At 40.7% G+C, this 14,390-nt stretch overlaps 1 protein-coding gene across 4 annotated transcripts in view; it reads left to right on the forward strand.

The window, feature by feature from the left end:
• CDYL (chromodomain Y like) overlaps positions 1-14,390 on the forward strand; it is a 134,631-nt gene that overhangs the window by 98,128 nt on the left and 22,113 nt on the right. The gene's annotated exons all lie outside the window — the stretch shown is intronic.

The raw sequence follows: 14,390 nt of genomic DNA on the forward strand, positions 1-14,390 counted from the left end.
TTGTTGACTCTTAATTTTGTTTCACAAAATTACAATTGTTTTTCTTGTGAGTTACCAATTCTTTACGTATTTTGCACCTTATTAAATTATTTTGCCATTTGCTTGCTCCTTGCTTGTTTCTTTTTTGTTTATTTTCTATTGCCCACAAAGGTGTCATAAAATGTTTGTCATATCTAAGCAACATCAACTTAAGAACAACAGGTTCCATACGATTTTGAGATTTGTGTTTTAAAATAAAGCTCTGATTTGCATTTAAATAGGCTTGGTAGTTGTACAAAAGCACACTAATTCGTTTTTATGCCAGTTGTTTAACATGTTCTTTTCTGTAGAGTATAAATAGCAAATTTTTATTTAGATAGTTTTCCATTCCTACTTTGTTTTAATTTGATCATATACTATATTTCATTACATACATGGTGAATGCTTGAACCCCAGATATCAGCTGGGTCTGTAAATGTACAATCTAGAATGTTTGATTTCAGTAGTAAGACACACAAACAAAGACAAATTCTTAGCCCTGCTTTAGTGCTTAAATCATTTTATGGCAAGCTTACTGGCCCAAACCTGTATTGTCAAGTGAAACTGTACTATAGAATTGGAGACATTGGAAAATCCAAGCTACCCAATCAAAGAAAGACTACTTAAGTGTTCAGAATTTCAATATCGCACACATTTTGACCCTTTAAAGTTGCTAATGATTAGAAAAAAAGATTGTGGTATCTGACTTGTATGTTGATAGCCACCAATCCTACAATTACTAATAAGAAACATTTGTTATCGGCACTATAACGTGTAGATATCATTATTCGTTCAGAGGTGACCAAGCTAAAAGCAGTCTACTACAGTAAAGGGTAATTGATTTGATATTTGAAAGTGGCTGTAAAATAATTCAGTGTCATGGTATAGTACTGGTCAGAATTAGTCTAGTATTCATGAGTTTTATGCATACTTTTCTGATTTATTTTTAAAATGAAATTAGCTTCATTTTTTAATAAGTCCTTCACTGTGTCCTCTATTTAAGGGCATCCATAATGGTACCACATAGAGCCCAAGGGGCAAACCTTTTGTAGGAGAGCAGTTTACTTGGCATTAAGTAGAGATGCTGATTTGTCTTAACTCATGTTTGGAATCTACAAGTAATTGTAGGTTGTGATAAAGAAAATAACGAAGCTTTCTTTAAACCTTACATTGCACGGTGAATTCTGAATTTGCACAATACTATATAATCTAGTACAGTTAAACATTATTATGTATAATTTAAATACTGGTACTTATTTTAAATCTATTGATTTGCGGAAGAGAGAGAAATTAAATAGTAGCAATCCATATTACAGGCATACCCCGCTTTAAGGACACTCCCTTTAAGTACACTCGCGAGTAAGTACATGTCGCCCAATAGGCAAACGGCAGCTCACGCATGCGCCTGTCAGCACGTCCTGAACAGCAATACCGGCTCCCTACCTGTACCGAAGCTGTGCGCAAGCGGGGAGACTATAGAGCCTGTTACAAATGCGTTATTTACATCAGTTATGCACGTATATGACGATTGCAGTACAGTACATGCATCGATAAGTGGAAAAAAGGTAGTGCTTCACTTTAAGTGCATTTTCGCTTTACATACATGCTCCGGTCCCATTGCGTATGTTAATGCGGGGTATGCCTGTAATGCTCAAATATACTGTACATAGTTTTGAAAGATGATTATTTGAATGGTTTACACAATATTCATTATAGTTAACTAAAATTATCTTTGTAGGTAAACAGCATGATTTTCCGGAATAAATCTTTGTTTTAGGTAGTTTTCAAATTTGCTTCAATTATTCTTCATTTGCTCCTGAAGCTGCAATGCTTAGCAACTGTGACCATCTATAGTTCAGAAGCAACTTCCACAGGACCTTTGCCATTTTCTTATTATAGCTATTTAATGGAGAAGAGATAACTGTTTACGTTTTAATGCTCTGTACACTTGAGTGCTCTGCAAAAATATTGAAAGTAAAGGAAACCGTTTAATATTACCCTTTGTGCTTTGCATGACGGATAAATGATCAAATCATCAACATTTTGTTGTGGTATGTGAGAGATATTACTCCGACACCAATAAAGACTCAATACATACAAGCATAAAAAAAAACCTTGATCAAAAAGGCATACCGTATAGATATAAGGGGATATAAGTGGTTGCAGTCACTAAAACTTTATACTTATTACCATATACAGTATGTTTTGTCAATTGGATGTAGCATTGGGCACCCCTGTCTTTTGTTGTATACATTTGCCACGCTCAGTAGCACTCTTTTTTGACATAAATATATATTCATGATGTGGTGGGTGTAGGAGTTTGAGCTAGCTGGGAATGTTTGGCAGTCATTAAAACATACTGAAGGACCACTAGTATTAGGCCTCTACCACTAAATGAATGGTATCACTATAATGCTAGTTACACACACACACACACACACACACACACACACACACACACACACACACACACACACACACACACACACACACACACACACACACACGTATTCACCCCCTACCAATAATGTCACATGTTGTTGAATTTCAAATGATGTATGCAAAAAACTACAAAACAATTGCAACAAAACAGTAGTGATTAAACTTAACACTGTTATAAAAGGAGAGGTAAAATGTCAGAAATGGAAATGTAAAAAATGCGATTTACTGATCCAGTTCTGAAAAGTTTGGTGGGGATTGTCCATGAATCGCAATTTTCACGTCTCGCCATAAATGTTTGATTGGATCCAAGTCAGGATTTTGACTGGGATACTCAAGAACATGAATAGTAGAGACTTATCCAAAACTATTCATAGTAGTAATTGCTGCAAAAAGTTATTCTACCAAGTATTCACCTAAGGTGCTGAATACTTATGCCAGGGGTGCGTAAACTGTGGGGCGCGCTAGATTTTCTGGGGCGTGGGGGGATGCGGCAGTTATAAAGGTCCCACTGTCTCCCCTAGGCATTTAAATTAAATGCCGGGGAACTGCGCAAGGCCTCTAAAACACACTTCCCTTCCAGCGATGCGTCGTCATGGTAACACTGCGTCATCACGTGACGCCACGTTACCATGGCAACGTGATGTCACATGACCCTGCGCGTCATTTTATGCATGGCCGAGCAGGGTGGGGGGCCGCGGAGCGCCAGGAGAGCAAGCAGGGGTGCGCACGGAGAAAAGTTTGCGCACCCCTGACTTATGCAACCTGTAAAATGCATTTTTTAAATTTCCTTGGCTGACATTTTACCGCCTCATGCAACAGTGTTCAGTTTAACCACTACAGCTCTGTAGCTTTCAATATAAAAAATGTTTGAAAAACTTCAACAAAATGTGATATTGATAGGGGGTGAATACCTCTGCAAACCATTGTATAGACATATACATAGGAGCCAGCGTTTTGTTAACTCTCTTTCTTACACAAACCCCTGAAAAACCCATGACCATGAGTGAGGCTCCTGGTTGCATAGCAGCCATCCCCCATTGTGAACATGCCAATGCCCACCAACATGGTGAAATACATCATTAAATTAAAACAAAGAATCCGTATTTCCAAACAAGTTTCTCAGAGCAAGGTTAACCTGAATGCTTGTAACAAAAAAATAGCTATAATAAAATAGAGAGCGGTTACTTTCCAGTCAAAAAAGGATAGTAATATCACATATTTATAACAGAAAACACAACATTAAGGCAGAAGAATCCGTGGTGAAACGTATGTCGGGGTGGCTCGCTTGAGACCCTTCTTCCTCCTCTCCTACGTACATCAATAATGCTAATACCTACTTGATGGACCTCCTGCGTGCTATTATTGATATACTGTTCGGGACTGTGTGGAGTATAAAAATGTTAACTGCCTTTGACTTTTCTGGCGGATGGACAGTTCTTTGTTCTCGCACCATCTTTATCTGATGTCTAAATATTTTCAATGTGTTTACTTGATGGTTTCTCACTATTCTGCCTTGATCATTAGGTGTGTTTTACTAGGCGTTCTCTGTTCCACCGTCTGTATTGACAGTATACTATCTTTATCTACATATCTTTTGACTGACCAGTCTGGATGATGCATAAATATAATTTTTCTCATCCACATTTTCTACTCACTATACTGATGTTTAACATTTTATTTTACCTGATTATGGGGTTTATTACCTATTTAGTTTTTTTTATGCAGTGTACTGTGTAGGAGCTTCATGGATGATTTGAGGGGTCTGTTTTTGTGGTGTTTAGTGGTGTAGTTGGTTTATTTTAAAAAAGTGATTTCGATTTTTGCTGTAAGCAGATTACTTGCTTAGGAATCTTTTTCTTGTACTTTGTGGGTGTGGGTGTGTATATATATATATATATATATATATATATATATATATATATATATATATATATACTGTATATATCCAAGAAACACATTGACACACTTTACGTGCTCATTTGCATGCAATTACCTGGCTGCTGTGGAAGCATTGAATGCTAAGGCTAAGCTTATAGTGCAGGCTTCATTACCGGTGACATCACCCGTCACTGTCGCAAAAGTTGGAATTGAGTTTTTGAGATGTCGCTGGCTGAAAGGGGCGGTGTCGTCAGGTAAAGGCTATGTGATTGGCTTATTGCAGTCACGTGGTGCCGCCATCACAGTAAATATCAAAATCTATTGTTTTCAGTGATTTTGGTTGCTGTGTCGCGCGGTCGCGCCCACTATAGGCGCACTTGATGGATTGATGGTTGCTGTAGCCGCACTATAAGTGCGGCCTTGGAGATTAATGGGGAAAGGTAGGGTTGTAGATCTGTCAGACGTGAATGTGCTCACAAGAGGTATTTTATTTGCTGTATGCGCAGGGATGCAAATTGCCCGAGCGCCTACAATTTCATCCTGGCGCCTGTTTTTTGTGGTGCCGAGTGACCTGTCAGTCACTGTTGAAGCCACTAACCACGCAGCCGATCCTGCTTTATTAGCATGACATCAAAGCACGATCGGGTGCCAGCTGAAGCTGTGACAGGTCACTCAATGCAGCTCCACTCTGTGTGTAGTGCCAGAGGGGTGTGAAGGACCAGAGAGCGGGCTGCCAAGGTGCGTCACTGCTCTGTCTCAGTGAGGGAGGGGGAAGAAGGGAGAAGTTAGGTCCGTTTCAGTGTGGTGGAAGGAGAGATTCTAACAGCCGCACGCCCCCAAAAAGTTGGCTTACTAACAATTCAAGCTGGCTCCAAGTTTTTAACGTGTGTATGTTATACAGCGTACTCTAGGCCTCCAATTTGATCATCATGATTTCTGTTTTATTGTTGGAAGTGAATATAGTGTCTCCAATTATATTTTTGTTTGACTACGTTTCATTTGGAAAACTTGTCAATTTTTGCTTGCATTGTTTTAAAATGCAGACCTATTGTTTCAGAGAGAGTGTACAGTGATCCTGAACTTATTTCAACATATGCATCTCTTATTGAATTTGACAAATATGTAAATAGTCTGATTTTTCTGCCATAGTGATGTAGATTCAGCCTATTTTCCAGACAAACTGTTTTTGGGTTGCGAAGTAAAAGCATGTTCTTGTATTAATGTAATGAGCCTATATCAATTGTAGATAAGTAAATAAAACCTGTCATTTACATTCAATGCACTCTATACTTGTAAAAATAAATAAATATCTTAATCAATGTTAAAACGGTAATTGGTATTCTGATTTTATGAACTATATTTTTGTATGTGTTTTGGAAAAATACATGGTTTCATAGTTATAGTATATAAGGCTGAAGAAAGACATGGGTCCATCGACCCATTAAAGTTAGCGAACGAGGGGGCTTCCTGTGACGTCATCCGACATGGTTGAGTGTTAGGAGAGCTCCGTGGACCCGCGTTAATAATTGCAATATTCTGCATTTTCCCCCGAGTTTTTTCAACTTTTACAACCACCCCCAGAAGGGCGAACTAAACAGCGATGCAAGCGAGACTCAAAAAACCTGCAAACCAGGGAGTAGCTAAGTATTTCCACCTGTCGCAGCGGAGCCCTGAAACAAGGACTGAAATACAAGATGGTGCCGACGCACGTGGCTTACCCACAGCGGCGAACAAGCAAGCGCAACCAAAGGAGAACCCTGGCCCAGGGGACCCAGTTACAAGAGCATACATGGAAGAATTGATGACCACACTGCACAATAAGCTGCACACTTCACTACTAAAAGATCTTAGTGGCGGGCCTTAAAGAAGGCATGGAGGATCAGGAGAACCGGGACAGAAGGCAGAACTTACGAATACGCAACGTCCCAGAAACGGTTCTTCCTGAACTCCGGCCACGAGATTTTGGGCCTGGCTGACAGAACAAACGAACTGAAAGCTAAGCTGGGAGAGTCCCTCCAACGACAAACAGAGGCTGAAGATGAAATGTTCCGCTTAGGAGAAGAGGTGGTGGGCCTTAAAGAAGGCATGGAGGATCAGGAGAACCGGGACAGAAGGCAGAACTTACGAATACGCAACGTCCCAGAAACGGTTCTTCCTGAACTCCTCCGGCCATACCTGATGAGATTATTTACCTCCGTCTGCAAAGATCTAGCAGACAAAGACCTAGAAATCGATAGGCGCATCGAGCTCTAGGGCCTAGGTCGGACGACCCGAATCGATGTAGAGATCTCATTGTCAGATTCCATAGCTACTCGGCTAAAGAACGGATTTTAGCCGCCTGTCGCGAAATGGACACTATAAACTTCCAAGATATAGTCCTCCAAGTATTCAACGACCTATCTAAAATAACAATAAATCGGAGAAGGGAGCTTAAACCTTTAACTATTTTCCTCCGTAAAAATGGAGTAAAGTACCGATGGGGATTCCCATTCAAATTGATTGCCACCAAAAATGGAAAGTTCCTGGCCCTGAGAAGACCGGAGGAAATGTCCTCATTTGCCCAAGCACTAGGCCTCTCCCCCCCGCTCTCATGGATGGATGAGGAAAGACCTGCGCGAGACACTGAAGATGGAGACAGATCTATCCGATCCTCCCGAAGAATTGCTGCACAGTCCCAAGCTAGAAGCAAGTGATTCCTACTGGACCTACATCGCTCCAAAGAGCTTTCTACTCCATGTTGGCCATTGCTGCTTACCTGAGCTCTACAGAAGCAAGCAGCTCGCCATACCTGTGACGATAGAAGAGGACCCTTCTCCGGCTGACTCCACTGACGCGTCCGTCCAGACACCGAGACCTGAGGTTCTTCTTCCCGCCGAATCATCTTCAGTTCAGAGAACGGACCCCCCGCAGATGGCGAAGCTCCTTTCTGGGGCTCTCGTGTGGATGGATGGTGAGGAGATCGAGCCGTTTTGTTTCGGCTTGACCGCCCCATGCCCTCTCCCCCCCTACCCCCCCCCCCCCAATGGTGCCTCCATACCGAAGAAAAGAGATGATCGTCCTGGGGAGACACGCCTGCCTCTTCAGATGGTTTGTAACGGGTTGGGTGGGTGGAGAGTGAGGGAGGCTCCAATTTTGCCGCACGTCCAGGTCATAACAAGCGGCGGGAGACTAAACCAGGACTGCATATCTATGCTCTTTGTTGTTTGTACTCAGAAACGGGCTAGCCCCGCCGAGACTTATTCAAGGCCTTTGTTCCTGACCTTCGCCCCTTCCCTAACTAATAAGCATCATGTTATTAGAATAGTAAAAGTAGACATGCCCTAATAGTTCAATTCCTGCTCCAGTTACAACCCCCACCCCCCTTCTAGTTTGTATTGTAATGGCTAGCAATGAGAATCTAAGCCATACACGCGGTAGCCTTCAAAAGTTTAAACAATGTTTGTTCCAATGTGTTTGAGACTTTTCGCACCAAGACTAAAATCAATGACATATGTTAATATGGTGTGTACAAATGTGTTTAAAGATTGTCATTTAGAACGCTGACCCACAAACGCCTTTCTTCATCCCTCCCCCCCCCCCTTTTTTTCTTTTCTCCGCAGTTAATAAAGTTAAAGCAGGGCGCTAGAAAAGTTCATGCCCTGCTGAAATGCACCTTAAAAAGTTACTTCTTGTTCTAACCTGCACCAACCCCACCCTCCCTCTCCCTCCCCCTTCCACCCCCTTCCCTCTTCCCCCCCATGTCCGTCTTCCCCTCTCCACCCCCCCCCCCTAGTTAACAAGGTTAAATGTAGCTCTACAAAATTGTGCTCTCTGTTGAAAGATACCTAAAAAATTGTTCCTGAAGTGGATGAGCTCTTCTGCACTAAGGCTAAAAATTACTGTTTATTGCTTATATTTTACGCATAACTATGTTTATTAACTAGTACTCTGAACCTCATAGTATTGATATAGTACAAGTAGACATGTCCTAATAACTCAATCTCTGCTCCGGATACAAATCCCCCCCCCCCTTACTCCCCTCCCAGCTTCTATAGTGGTGGCTAGCAATGAGAACCTAAGCCATATACAAGGTAATCATCAAAAGTTTAATCAATGTTTGCTCCAATGTGTTTGAGACCTTTCACACCAAGACTAAAATTATTGTAATATGTTGATATGATGTATACAAATTTGTTCATAGATTGTCATGCTGAATGCTTTACCAAAAACACCCCTACTCATCCTTTCCCCCCCCCCCTCTCTCTCCCCAATTAATAAAGTCTTAGCAAGACGTTAGTAAAGGGGATTCCCTGTTGAAATGCACCCTAGAAAGTTACTTCTTACTTGCTCTAATATGTACCAACCCTGCCCTCCCTCCTCCTGCCCCCCTTCCCCCTCTCCATCCCCAGTTAACAAGGTTAAATGTAGAGCTAGAACACTATGCTTACTGTTGAAATGTACCTAAAAACATGCTCTTGCCATGGATGAGCCCTTCTGCACCAAGGCTAAAAAATAATGTTTAGTGCGTACATACCACGCATAACTGTGTCTATAAACTAGTACTCTGACTACCCCCCCACAAACACCTTACCCCCCCTCTTCCCCTTCCCTCAGTTCCCAAAGGCCCACTATTATAAACACCCGTCTCTGCGCTCCCTCCTCCCCCACCCCTCCCCCCCACTCACCACACGCACTCCCCTTCCTACCACCCACACCCCCCCACCCGCTCCTCCCCTCCTCCCTGCACGCCTCCCCTCCTTTTCCCCCCTCCCTCCCTTAGAAAATAAAGTTAAATTGTGACATTATTTTGTTGAAAAAATCCTGCGGGAGGTAAGCGGAGCACAGCAGAGCAAATGCAGGGGCTAAACACCAAAATGAATAAAAGTCCTTTATTGCATGATCGACATCATGGTAAGTGGTGAGTAAAAATCTCTTACGCGTTTCAGGCGTCTGCCCTTTATCAAAGAGAACTATTCAACACACTGCAACTGCCCGTCTGATATAGGTTAATCCCTGCTTCCAGCTGATCTCAATGGGATGATTTTCGCGCTAGAACGTCAGGCTACAATCTCATTGGCTGTCTGGTGCAGCCAATGGGATGAATGAACCCTTGTACTGCGTGTGTGATGTGCAGGAGATGTTTCAGATCAGCAGAGCTGCTGCAGTGTGTATGAAAGAAAGCAACAATATTGTAAGACAACATTAAACACATATTAAAAACAATGTATCTATATAGTGAAACAATCTACTCGGCTGAAATGGTGGTAAGGAGGTAACAGATGCAGAGGAATAATGCATATCATATACCACGGATATTGATAATAGTAGGCTGTTAAAAAAGATTTTTTCTTCTTAATGTAAAACAGCAGTAGGAACCTGATTATAATATAGTAATAGCTGTATATTAGTTGTTCATTGATTAGACTTATAAGCTCTTCTAAATAATAATCATACAATCAGAATTCCTAATATGTCCACCCTATATAGGGAGTTAATGGAAAGAGGCATAGTACACTTATTGTCATATACATATATATGTACAGAACAGAAAATACAGGAATAGGTGATGTACATTCATATATATAGAGATATTCTATTTATTCCACATTAAGAAGATCATATTCTTTCCTTGTTTAACAACTTCATTTTTGTGAAACAACACTTAGAAATCACCCATTTCATTGACAATCCTATACAGCTATATATGTTTAGACAGTTCTCATACATTTTATTTGTTACATTTACAGTTTATTTGGGGACATTAATGTCCTTAGTCATACCCTGCCATATAGTGTAACTGTATATGCAGGTAATATGTCTATATACAATTTAATTATGTTTTTGTATCCTTAATGTGTCAAACCTGTTGTGTTGTAGTGGTGTAGATATGCTGTATGCTATTGATGTTTATATAACATATAGTGTTTGATTAGAATTTGATTTAAATTAGAGAGTATTTAAATTAGAAAGTGTTTCAACTCCCAGTCGATGTTCATACCCTTGGGGGCCAATGTCCCAAGGGTATAGATCCAGTGCATTTCTCGACGGTTAAGGAGTGACTCTCTGTTTCCTCCTCTAGGATGAACAGGGATATGTTCCAGAGCACTGAATGTTAAATGCTCTATCGAGCCTTGTACACATTTGTTAAAGTGTCTGGCCACTGGGTAGTTGTCATCTTTATTTCTAATTGTTCTGATATGTTCCCTAATTCTTATCTTTAGTGGTCTTATAGTCCTTCCAATATAACTAGAACCACATGCGCATTTGAGAACATAGACAACATAGTTGGAGTTACAAGTTAAAAATGAATTTATCCTATGTCTTTGTCCCGTGAAGATGTTTTTAATTGTTTTAATGGGGTCATGAACCATATGTGTAAATCTAAGATTGCAGTCGTTGGATTCAAGGTATGTGAAGAATAGTGAAAGTGTGTGTGCATCCCCAGACCAGATTAGTAACAGGTCGTCAATATAGCGATGATAAAACTTAATGCAATCTTAGATTTACACATATGGTTCATGACCACTATATTGATTTCTTAGATCTCCACTTATATGTGGACACGGATCTTTCCATACAAACTAACATTTACAGAAAAGCAAATTCTCGCAACTCTCTGCTCAGATCAAATAGTGCACACCCTAGACCACTCTTGAACAGCATTCCCAGGAGTCAGTTTTTACGGCTCAGGAGGATATGCTCGACTGACTCAAGTTTCAAAGATCAAGCAGAACAACTTAAAATAAGATTTAAGGCTCGTGGTTACTCAGACAATGTTCTTGAAAGTGCACTACAAAACGCTAAACAATATAAAAGAGAAGATATATTGTGCAGACATAAGAAGGCCAAAAAGCAAAAAAGTACTCAGGAGGGTGATATACCCCTATTCATTACCACTTACTCGAGACAAGCAGGAAGTATACGATCAATCCTGAACAAACATTGGGAGGTACTCAGACTAGATGGGGATTTAGATAGAGTTACACTCTCCAAACCAAAAATAGTTTATCGCAAAGCCAAAACATTGGGAGACCACCTATCTCCCAGTATGTACAGAGATCGAAGGGGTCCAGAGAAAGGGTTTCCCAAGGGGTTCTACAAATGTGGAACATGCAACTTTTGCAAATACGCACTCCCCATTAAAACAATTAAAAACATCTTCACGGGACAAAGACATAGGATAAATTCATTTTTAACTTGTAACTCCAACTATGTTGTCTATGTTCTCAAATGCGCATGTGGTTCTAGTTATATTGGAAGGACTATAAGACCACTAAAGATAAGAATTAGGGAACATATCAGAACAATTAGAAATAAAGATGACAACTACCCAGTGGCCAGACACTTTAACAAATGTGTACAAGGCTCGATAGAGCATTTAACATTCAGTGCTCTGGAACATATCCCTGTTCATCCTAGAGGAGGAAACAGAGAGTCACTCCTTAACCGTCGAGAAATGCACTGGATCTATACCCTTGGGACATTGGCCCCCAAGGGTATGAACATCGACTGGGAGTTGAAACACTTTCTAATTTAAATACTCTCTAATTTAAATCAAATTCTAATCAAACACTATATGTTATATAAACATCAATAGCATACAGCATATCTACACCACTACAACACAACAGGTTTGACACATTAAGGATACAAAAACATAATTAAATTGTATATAGACATATTACCTGCATATACAGTTACACTATATGGCAGGGTATGACTAAGGACATTAATGTCCCCAAATAAACTGTAAATGTAACAAATAAAATGTATGAGAACTGTCTAAACATATATAGCTGTATAGGATTGTCAATGAAATGGGTGATTTCTAAGTGTTGTTTCACAAAAATGAAGTTGTTAAACAAGGAAAGAATATGATCTTCTTAATGTGGAATAAATAGAATATCTCTATATATATGAATGTACATCACCTATTCCTGTATTTTCTGTTCTGTACATATATATGTATATGACAATAAGTGTACTATGCCTCTTTCCATTAACTCCCTATATAGGGTGGACATATTAGGAATTCTGATTGTATGATTATTATTTAGAAGAGCTTATAAGTCTAATCAATGAACAACTAATATACAGCTATTACTATATTATAATCAGGTTCCTACTGCTGTTTTACATTAAGAAGAAAAAATCTTTTTTAACAGCCTACTATTATCAATATCCGTGGTATATGATATGCATTATTCCTCTGCATCTGTTACCTCCTTACCACCATTTCAGCCGAGTAGATTGTTTCACTATATAGATACATTGTTTTTAATATGTGTTTAATGTTGTCTTACAATATTGTTGCTTTCTTTCATACACACTGCAGCAGCTCTGCTGATCTGAAACATCTCCTGCACATCACACACGCAGTACAAGGGTTCATTCATCCCATTGGCTGCACCAGACAGCCAATGAGATTGTAGCCTGACGTTCTAGCGCGAAAATCATCCCATTGAGATCAGCTGGAAGCAGGGATTAACCTATATCAGACGGGCAGTTGCAGTGTGTTGAATAGTTCTCTTTGATAAAGGGCAGACGCCTGAAACGCGTAAGAGATTTTTACTCACCACTTACCATGATGTCGATCATGCAATAAAGGACTTTTATTCATTTTGGTGTTTAGCCCCTGCATTTGCTCTGCTGTGCTCCGCTTACCTCCCGCAGGATTTTTTCTACTGTTTATCATCAGCGTGACGCACGCCTAAGGAACAGCTGATATCTGCCAACCGTGAGTACCCCAGTCCGCTTACCTGCGTTCTGGGGCTAATGTTCCTTGTACCCACATACCTCCTAAGGGGGACATTATACTGTTCTTAGGTAATCAGATATTTTACACTGATTTTACCGTTAGATACAGGTCCCGCCCGCCATAGAGGAGTAAGGGTTAACTGTATGGAACACACGGTTTACATGCTTCATAAGACGGCTTTTCCAACTTGTTATTGATCATATGACATATACCTACTATCATTTCTACAAGGAATACCACTTAGCTGAGCACGGTACTGGGGATCTTTTCCCTATTTTTTCACTTATTTTGTTGAAACCCTAAAAGAGGGAGTAAGATCCCAAAAGGTACGCTAATTTGCTTTTATATGATGTTAAATGAAACGTTAATCTGAAATATGTCCTTACATTTCGGAGTGAAAGCTCTATTCCATTTCTGTATCTCTACACAACAACGCTACCCTTCTTCTTGGCTATCTTCCTCCCACCCCCTCCCCTCCCTCACCCCTCCCCTCATCCCTCCTCCCATTCCCCCCCCTCCCATCTTAACATCAGAAACTCGGGAAGTGAACCCCTTACTCATACCTATGGGTCCACACCCTCCTGCACTCACCTGCCCTTGACCCCCGGACTTACTGTACCCCATAAGGGCCCTAAGCCCGAATGCTGGCTTACATCTCCGGCCACACTCTACTGAGGTCTTTTTTAGACCCTTTCTTTCTTTCCCCCTATCTGCTGATTCTGTCCCAGCAGATCTTTTCCCCTACCCCCCACCCCCTCCCATGTCTCTCTCCCCAGTTTGCTGATCCTAAATCAGGCCACAGAATCACCTTCCCTGCTCAAGGAACGGATCTTAACCTATCTTACATAGAAACGCAGCAAGACCTCCCTAGTGGGAATAGTGAGGTCCTAAGATTATTCACTAAACTCAGCGGCTGTGGCTAGTCCAGCCCCAATCAAATTTATATCCCTTAATGTGAAGGGATTACAAAACAATAAGAAACAAAAACTGGCCCTACAAGAGATCAAAAGATCCAGAGGAGATGTTATATTTCTCCAGGAGACACACTTCACAGATCATGGACCGCCCAAAACATTGTCATACATTCCCAATGGGTTTCTACTCATCTTTCAGTAGTAAGAAGCGAGGAGTCGCTATTCTAAGTCATCAAGGAACCCCATTTAATCTTATCAAAATAGTCATGGATCCAGGGGGTAGATTTCTAGTGGTATACTGTATGGCTCCCTTTCTGGCACGGCGATCGCCCCGATCAACCTATATGCGCCTAACGAAAATCAAACAGAGTTTCTAAAAATGGTCTTAGACAAGGTCGACC

Source organism: Ascaphus truei, chromosome 2 (assembly GCF_040206685.1).
Source record: "Ascaphus truei isolate aAscTru1 chromosome 2, aAscTru1.hap1, whole genome shotgun sequence".
NCBI lineage: Eukaryota > Metazoa > Chordata > Amphibia > Anura > Ascaphidae > Ascaphus > Ascaphus truei.